Raw genomic sequence first — 9,010 nt, forward strand, 5'->3', positions numbered from 1 at the left:
TAACAAAGGAAAAGGAATCTTGAGTGAACCACCGTAAGAATTCAAAAATGACTGATGAAAGAGAATGAATCACCAGGAAGAATTAGAAGAACAAATATGCTTGTGGGGATTTAGATGCAAAAGAACGAAGAGATAACGAGCTGATTAAAGAATACTTGACAGATGCATCGGGATGATTGGATAACAGTAGATGAAATGTGAGGATGAAGAATTCGTCTAGAATGATGGCCTCCGGTGAAAAGAAATGAAAAACAACTCCTGACATCCTCCGGATTGGGTAAGAAAAGAATATCTGACAAACGGGACACTTCGAGAGGATAACATGAAACTAGAAGCTCAAATCTTTGAGAGAACGGACAAGATTTAGAAACTCTACTTCGATCTTCAGATGTAGAGAATGACGACGAGAAACACCACCAAAATTACTGAGATACTCCGGGAGAATGAAAAGCGAAAAGGTTGAGCCAACAATGAAAAGAATTTGAAAGCAATCTTGGAGAAGGCATGTGACTGATGGAATCCAATCTCAGATCACACTTTGAAAAGAATTTAAGAATAACTCCGAAATAATAAGAAGAGTCAGGTAAGATCCTGGGAAAAGACCTGTGGGTTAGGGCCCACTAAAAAGAAAACACCGTTGAAAAGGGATTGTTGAAGAGATAGATGATGCACCGGAACAATTGAAATATTGAATGAGGTGACAACCTCGAATTAATTGGAACACAGACGAATCTCTTGGGATGTCTTCCGAACTCCGGAATAGTTAAATGTCGAGAGGCGAACGAGCAAGGGGAAGACTTGATCCAAGGAAAATAATATTGAGGGAGTCCTGGACTAGGGGGTGTCCGGATAGCCGGACTATCATCATCGGCCGGACTCCAAGACTATGAAGATACAAGATTGAAGACTTCGTCCCGTGTCCGGATGGGATTTTCCTTGGCGTGGAAGGAAAGCTTGGCAATACGGATATGTAGATCTCCTACCATTGTAACCGACTCTGTGTAACCCTAGCCCTCTCCGGTGTCTATATAAACCGGAGGGTTTTATTCCATAGGATGAACAACCATTAAAACAATCATACCATAGGCTAGCTTCTAGGGTTTAGCCTCCTTGATCTCGTGGTAGATCCACTCTTGTACTACCCATATCATCAATATCAATCAAGCAGGAGTAGGGTTTTACCTCCATCGAGAGGGCCCGAACCTGGGTAAAAACATCGTGTCCCTTGTCTCCTATTACCATCCGCCTAGACGCACAGTTCGGGACCCCCTACCCGAGATCCGCCGGTTTTGACACCGACATTGGTGCTTTCATTGAGAGTTCTGCTGTGTCGTCACCGATAGGCTTGATGGCTCCTTCGATCATCAACAACGACGCGATCCAGGGTGAGACTTTTCTCCCCGGACAGACCTTCGTGTTCGGCGGCTTTGCACTGCGGGCCAATTCGCTTGGCCATCTGGAGCAGATCGAAAGCTACGCCCCTGGCCATCAGGTCGAATTTGGAAGCTTAAACTTCACGGCTGACATCCAAGGAGATTTGATCTTCGATGGAGTTGAGCCACAGCCGAGCGCGCCGCACTGTCTCGAGGGGCATGATTTAGCTCTGCTACCGGACAGTGCCCTGGAAGCCGCACATGAGTCCGCTCTGATTCTTAATTCGGAGCCGACCGCGCAGATCGAGGATGGGTGGCTAGACACCGCCTCGGGGGCTGCAAACTCTACGGCGATGGAGCCAAATACTGACCTTGTCCCTTGCGACAGTCGTGACTCCGAGGTGCCGGACTCCTCGCCGGACTCCGAACCTCCTGCGCCCCCTCCAATCGAATCCGATTGGGCACCGATCATGGAGTTCACCACCGCGGACATCTTTCAATACTCGCCTTTTGGCGACATCCTGAATTCGCTAAAGTATCTCTCGCTATCAGGAGAGCCCTGACCGAATTGCGGTCAGGATGGGTGGGATGCGGACGATGAAGAAATTCAAAGCCCACCCACCACCCACTTTGTAGCCACTGTCGACGATCTAACCGACATGCTAGACTACGACTCCGAAGACATCGACGGTATGGATGACGATGCCGGAGATGACCAAGAACCAGCGCCTACGGGGAACTGGAAGACCACCTCGTCATATGACATATACATGGTGGACATCCCAAAGGATGGGAATGGCGAAGAAGCAGCGGAGGCAGATTCCTCCAAGAAACAGCCCAAGCGCCGGCGTCAGCGGCGCCGCTCTAAATCCCGCCACAGCAAGAATGGAGATTCCGGCACCGGGGATAATAACACCCCAGAGAGTGCCGAAGATAACCCCCTCCAGCAAGATTCAGTACAGGAGGACAGAGAAGCCAGCCCCCACGAGAGTGCGGAAGACGAAGAGGTAGAGGACGATAATTACATGCCTCCCTCCGGAGACGAGGCAAGCCTCAATGACGACGAATTTGTCGTGCCCGAGGATCCCGTCGAACAAGAGCGTTTTAAACGCAGGCTAATGGCCACGGTGAACAGCCTAAAGAAAAAGCAGCAACAGCTTCGAGCTGATCAAGACCTGCTGGCCGACAGATGGACCGAAGTCCCCGCGGCTGAAGAGCATGAACTCGGACGCCCCTCCAAAAGCTACCCAAAACGCAAGTTGCTCCCCCGATTAGAGGAGGAGGCATATAAACCCTCATCACTAGCGCAAAATACGGCAGACCGACCACCTCGTGGCCGCGACAGAGAGGCATCTAGGCCATCCACCAGAACCGTACCCCGGCACCACTCGAAAAGTACAAAGCCACGGGGGAATGCGCCGGACGTGTGAGACATATTGGAGGACAAGGCAAGACAATCAAGATCGATCTACGGATCACGCGAGCACCCCACGATGCGCGACGAATACCGTCGCGCCGGATTCAGCAACTCCGGCCAGGCCGAACACAGTAGACAAAGCTCGCTTGAGGTACGTCGTGATATTGCCCAATATAGAGGCGCCGCACACCCACTATGCTTCACAGATGAAGTAATGGATCATAAAATCCCTGAAGGGTTTAAACCCGTGAACATTGAATCCTACGATGGCACAACAGACCCTGCGGTTTGGATCGAAGACTATCTCCTTCATATCCACATGGCCCGCGGTGACGATCTTCACGCCATCAAATATCTCCCACTCAAGCTTAAAGGACCAGCTCGGCATTGGCTTAACAGCTTTCCAGCAGAGTCAATTGGGTGTTGGGAGGACCTGGAAGCCGCATTCCTTGACAACTTCCAGGGCACATATGTGCGACCACCAGACACCGATGACCTAAGCCACATAATTCAGCAGCCAGACGAATCGGCCAGACTGTTCTGGACACGGTTCTTAACAAAGAAAAATCAAATCGTCGACTGTCCGGATGCAGAGGCCCTCGCAGCCTTCAAACATAACATCCGCGACGAATGGCTGGCCCGGCACCTAGGACAGGAAAAGCCGAAATCCATGGCAGCCCTCACATCACTCATGACCCGCTTCTGTGCGGGAGAGGACAGCTGGCTAGCCCGCAGTAACAACCTTAGCAAAAATTCTGGCAGTCCGGATACCAAGGACCGCAATGGCAGGTCGCGTCGAAACAAAAACAAACGCCGCTTTTACGGTGATAACACTGAGGATACGGCAGTCAATGCCGGATTCAGAGGCTCTAAACCCGGTCAGCGGAAAAAGCCATTCAAAAGAACTACTCCGGGTCCGTCCAATTTGGACCGAATACTTGATCGCTCGTGCCAGATACACGGCACCCCCGAAAAGCCAGCCAATCACACCAACAGGGATTGTTGGGTATTCAAGCAGGCAGGCAAGTTAATCGCCGAAAACAATGACAAGGGGCTGCATAGCGATGACGAGGAAGAGACCCGGCCGCCGAACAATAGAGGATAGAAGGGTTTTCCCCCACAAGTGCGGACGGTAAACATGATATACGCAACCCACATACCCAAGAGGGAGCGGAAGCGTGCACTTAGGGAGGAATATGCGATGGAGCCAGTCGCCCCGAAGTTCAATCCATGGTCCTCTTGCCTGATCACTTTTGATCGAAGGGACCACCCCACCAGTATCCGCCATGGCGGATTCGTCGCATTGGTTTTAGACCCAATCGTTGATGGATTTCACCTCACTAGAGTCCTGATGGACAGCGGCAGCAGCCTGAACCTGCTTTATCAGGATACAGTGTGCAAGATGGGCATAGACCCCTCAAGGATTAAACCTACAAAGACGACCTTCAAAGGCGTCATACCAGGTGTAGAGGCCAATTGTACAGGCTCAATCACACTGGAAGTGGTCTTCGGATCCCCGGATAACTTCCGAAGCGAGGAGTTAATCTTCGACATAGTCCCGTTCCGCAGCGGCTATCACGCTCTGCTCGGACGGAGCACGTTTGCAAAGTTCAACACGGTGCTGCAATACGCATACCTCAAGCTCAAGATGCCAGGCCCTCGAAGAGTCATCACGGTCAACGGAAACACTGAACGCTCCCTCCGAATGGAGGAACACACAGCGGCTCTCGCGGCAGAAGTACAGAGCAGCCTCTTAAGGCAATTTTCGAGTCCGGCCGTTAAGCGACCGGACACGGCCAAACGCGCCCGGAGTAACCTACGAACAAGACCACCTGGCATGTTCCGAGCACGCGTAGCAATGCGGCCCCAACCCCAGCCCCTGCCAAATTGCAAGACTGGTCCTTCGCGTACATCATTACGCTCTGGAGATACCATGGGCATAGGGGGAGGGGCACGGACACCACAGGCCCAGAATGCGGCTTAACCGCACCAGGGGCTCCCAAGTGTGTGACTCTTTTATTTTTCTTTTTTCTTATGCACAGGACTCCGTTCACCAGAGGCCCTGTCCGGCAGTAGACCCGCCGAACTCACGATGCAACAGCCAGGGGAGAAGAAGGGCTACGGTGAGTATCCAGGTGGTCTCCATTACGACATTAAATTCGTTTTCATACACCATTCCGCAGCCTACCCCTGGAGGGGGGCATGTTTAATAGTCTTACCCCTTGCTTACCGCACTATTTGTATCGTTCTGCATTCATCGCAGAATTCCTTGAATAAACAATGCATCGCTTTTCGCTTATAATTGCATTTCTTTCTTATATATATGTTCATTTATGACATCTTGCATCCGTACACTTTAGTACGGCCGAATACACCAGGGGCTTAAGTTCCCCGCATTATGGTGTGATAAGTCCGAACACTTTCACAAGTGCGGCACCCCGAACTTATAGCACTGTATGCATCGGCTCCGAATCATGTCTTGGGTCAATAGTTGGGTTTGCCCGGCTCCCATGTTTTGGTACCTTACGTTCCGTTTTATCGGCTAAGGTAGCACTGGGAGAACCACTGCGATTGCGCCCCGGTTGAGCTGGGCGAGCACCTCAGTGGAGAAAGCTAAAACTGATCGTCATGATAAGGGGAGAGCTGGTCGCTGTTCGAGAGGTTTTTTCGAGTCCCTAAAGACTTATGCCGCTTAGAGCGAGGAACCGGCTTCGTCCGGCCCAGGCGTGGATAGCGCCCCGAACTCGGTCTTCCGAACACTAGGGGCTTCGCCGAAATTTAAAATTATAGAATTCTATGGCTAAGTGAGAGTGTTCAAGCATTATAAGTCCAGTTGCCTCATTCGTTGTGTTGAGCGCCTCCCTAGATGGACCCAAACATGGGAACAAGAGTGCTCAAGTTTATCCCGAACACCCCAGCACTAGTGGCATGGGGGCTGAAGCCGACGACTTGCCATCTCTCAGATTTGATAAACGGTCGCACAGAAGGTAATATTTTAAATTAACAAGCGTTGCTTAGCACATATGAACAAGGTTTTCAGCGCACAGGATAACAAAATGCGAGTCTACTCAAATATTACATCTTTGGAGCACTCACCCGCAATCATGCGGGCACCCATCAGGACACTCTTATAATACATTTCGGGCGTACGATACTCCTTGCCCGCCGGAGACGCGTCCATCAGGAGCTTCTCAGCATCCATCCTGCCCCAGTGCACCTATGCACGGGCAAGGGCCCGACGGGCACCTTCAATGCAGGCGGAATTCTTGACGACCTCAACCCAGGGACACATGTCCACCAGCCGCCGTACCAGGCCGAAGTAGCTCCCAGGCATGGCCTCCTTGGGCCATAGCCGAACTATGAGGCCCTTCATGGCCTGTTCGGCTACCTTGTGGAGCTCAACCAGCTACTTCAGCTGGTCGCTAAGGGGCACCGGATGTCCGGCCTCAGCATACTGAGACCAGAAGACCTTCTCCGTCGAGCTCCCCTCCTCGGCCCGGTAGAAAGCGGCAGCATCTGACAGGCTGCAGGGCAGATCCGCGAATGCTCCTGGAGAGCTCCGAATTCGGGTAAGTAATAGGTAATTCACATTCACATGCTTGCTTTGCATGAAAAATGCCTTACCCGCTGCTATTTTCTTCAAATCCTCGATCTCCTGGAGGGCCTTGTGGGCTTCGGCCTTAGCAGCTTTCGCGCTCTCAAGAGCCGATGCAAGCTCGGACTCTCGAGTCTTTGAGTCGCGCTCCAAACCCTCATGTTTTTCCATGAGAGCCTGGAGCTCTTGCTGTACCTCCGCCACCCACGCCTCCTTCTTCTCCCGCTCGGCTCGCTTTGCGGCCGCATTGCGTTCGGCCGTAGACACCGCCTCCTTCAGGGTCGCCACCTTGTTCGTGGCCCCTATAGTACCCATGTTATCCTTGTTATTTCTCTTGCAACCAAATCCTTTTCTGTAAGGTACAAATTTAATACGGTGTTACTCACCTTCCTTGTCCTCGAGCTGCTTCTTGGCACGGCCGAGCTCGCTCTCGGACCGCTCGAGCTTCTGCTTCAAAGCATCGACCTCCGCAGTCAGTGCGGCAGAGGTCAGCAGCGCAGCCTGCAATCCCATATTGACATATTTTTTAGAACTCCTACGTATATCTTTTTAGATCCTCAGTCCGGCTTTTCTATCCGAACACCGAACCGAGCATCAGGGGCTACTGTCTATGTGGTATTATATTACATATTTTAAAGTTATTACCTCAAAGCCTGTTAGAAGGCTGCTGCAGGCTTCGGTCAGCCTGCTCTTGGCGAGCTGAACCTTCTGAATCACCGCACTCATGATAGTGCGGTGTTCTTCCTCGATGGAAGCGCCGTTGAGAGCCTCCAACAAGTTATCCGGCGCCTCCGGTTGGACGGCGGCCGCCGGTGTCACAGTCTTGCCCTTCTTACGAAGGGGCCGCCTGCCGGACTCCGGAGCCACTGCAGGTTCCGGTGCGGAGTCCGGTGCGAAGTCCGGGAGGTTGCCCTGTGGCACCTCCGGAGCCTCCCCCTCCTGGTGGGTCCCCTCCTGGGATCCCACCTCGGCGTCATCAGCGTCACGATGGGTGGAGGCGGTCGGAAGGGAATCCATATCCGACGTAGCCAAGGACCCGCTCGACGAAGCGGGAAGATCGTCCTTGGCCGGACTACAGGTTGTATGCGGCATTAGAAAGACACTGTGTGGCAAAATGAAAAATTATGAACTAGCTAGGAGCCCGGAAACTTACGATCTTGCCAGGGGCTTGGCCCTTGAAGGCCACTCCTCGTTGCCGTCGCCAACATTGGCGGAGCAGTCCGGGGGAAGGGTCCTTCCCTTCTTGGACCCTTCGGCCTCCCCCGTTGGGGAGGCCTTCCTCTTCTTCTCTCCCCCCGCTGGGGAGAGCCTTCTTTCTTCTCCTCCTCCTCACCCTCAGGAGAGGAGTCTGCCTCGGAGTCATCGTACGATGAGTTCGATACCACCTGACGCCGGGAACTCCTTGGGGTTTCCGTGGCATTCTTCTTGGCCTTCTTCTCCGGCACCACGTGAAGTGCCGGGACCAGCAGCCCCTTCAAACGGGTGTCCGCTGGGTCTTCTGGAAGGGGAGCTGGACAGTTAACCTGTCCGGACGTCTTCTGCCAGTCCTGTTAAAGGCATTGGGAGTTTAGATCCCACATAGAGTCAAACTATGAAAGAAATGAGTGTCCCATAAAGGATGACATAACTTACCTCGCCGGCCGGGCGCTGCGTGCTGAATCCACAATCTTCGGTTGCGGATGCGGGGGCTTCTCCGCCCTTGGACAGCACCCTCCAGGCAGCTTCGTACGTCGTGTCGAAGAGCCCGCTTAGGGTCCGGTGCTGTGCCGGATCAAACTCCCACAAGTTGAAGGCCCGTTGCTGGCAGGGGAGAATCTGGCGGACGAGCATGACCTGGATCACATTGACAAGCTTAAGCTTCTTGTTCACCAGGGTCTGGAGACAGGACAGGAGTCCAGTCAGCTCCTCCGAACTACCCCATAGCAAGCCCTTCTCTTTCTAGGAGGTGAGCTGCATGGGGATACCAGATCTGAATTCGGGGGCCGCCGCCCATTTAGGGTCATGCGGCTCGGTGATGTAGAACCACCCCGATTGCCACCCTTTAATGGATTCCACGAAGGCACCCTCAAGCCAAGTGACGTTGGGCATTTTGCCCAGCATGGCGCCTCCGCACTCCGCTTGGCTGCCCTTCACAACCTTCGGCTTGACATTGAAGGTCTTTAGCCACAGGCCGAAGTGGGGCTGGATGCAGAGGGAGGCCTCGCACACGACGATAAACGCCGAGATGTTGAGGATGAAGCTTGGCGCCAAATCGTGGAAGTCCAGGCCGTAGTAGTACATGAGCCCCCGGACGAAGGGGTGAAGTGGAACGCCCAGTCCGCGGAGGAAGTGGGGAAGAAATACAACCCTCTCATGGGGCTTGGGGGTGGGGATGAGCCGCCCCTCGTCGGGCAGCCGGTGCGCGATGTCGCTGGACAGGTATCCGGCGCCGCGCAGCTTCTCGATGTGCCCCTCCGTAACGGAGGAGGCCATCCACTTGCCTCCCGCTCCGGACATGGCTGGAGAAGGTTGAGGTGAGATGTGCGGACTTGGGCGCTGGAGCTCGAGTGCGCGGAGATGGATAAGCAAAGGAGGAAGAAGGCGTAGGTAAAAGAGGTGGACCCTTATCCCCTTATATATGGGCGG

This window comes from Triticum dicoccoides, chromosome 1B (genome assembly GCF_002162155.2).
Source record: "Triticum dicoccoides isolate Atlit2015 ecotype Zavitan chromosome 1B, WEW_v2.0, whole genome shotgun sequence".
Taxonomy (NCBI): domain Eukaryota; kingdom Viridiplantae; phylum Streptophyta; class Magnoliopsida; order Poales; family Poaceae; genus Triticum; species Triticum dicoccoides.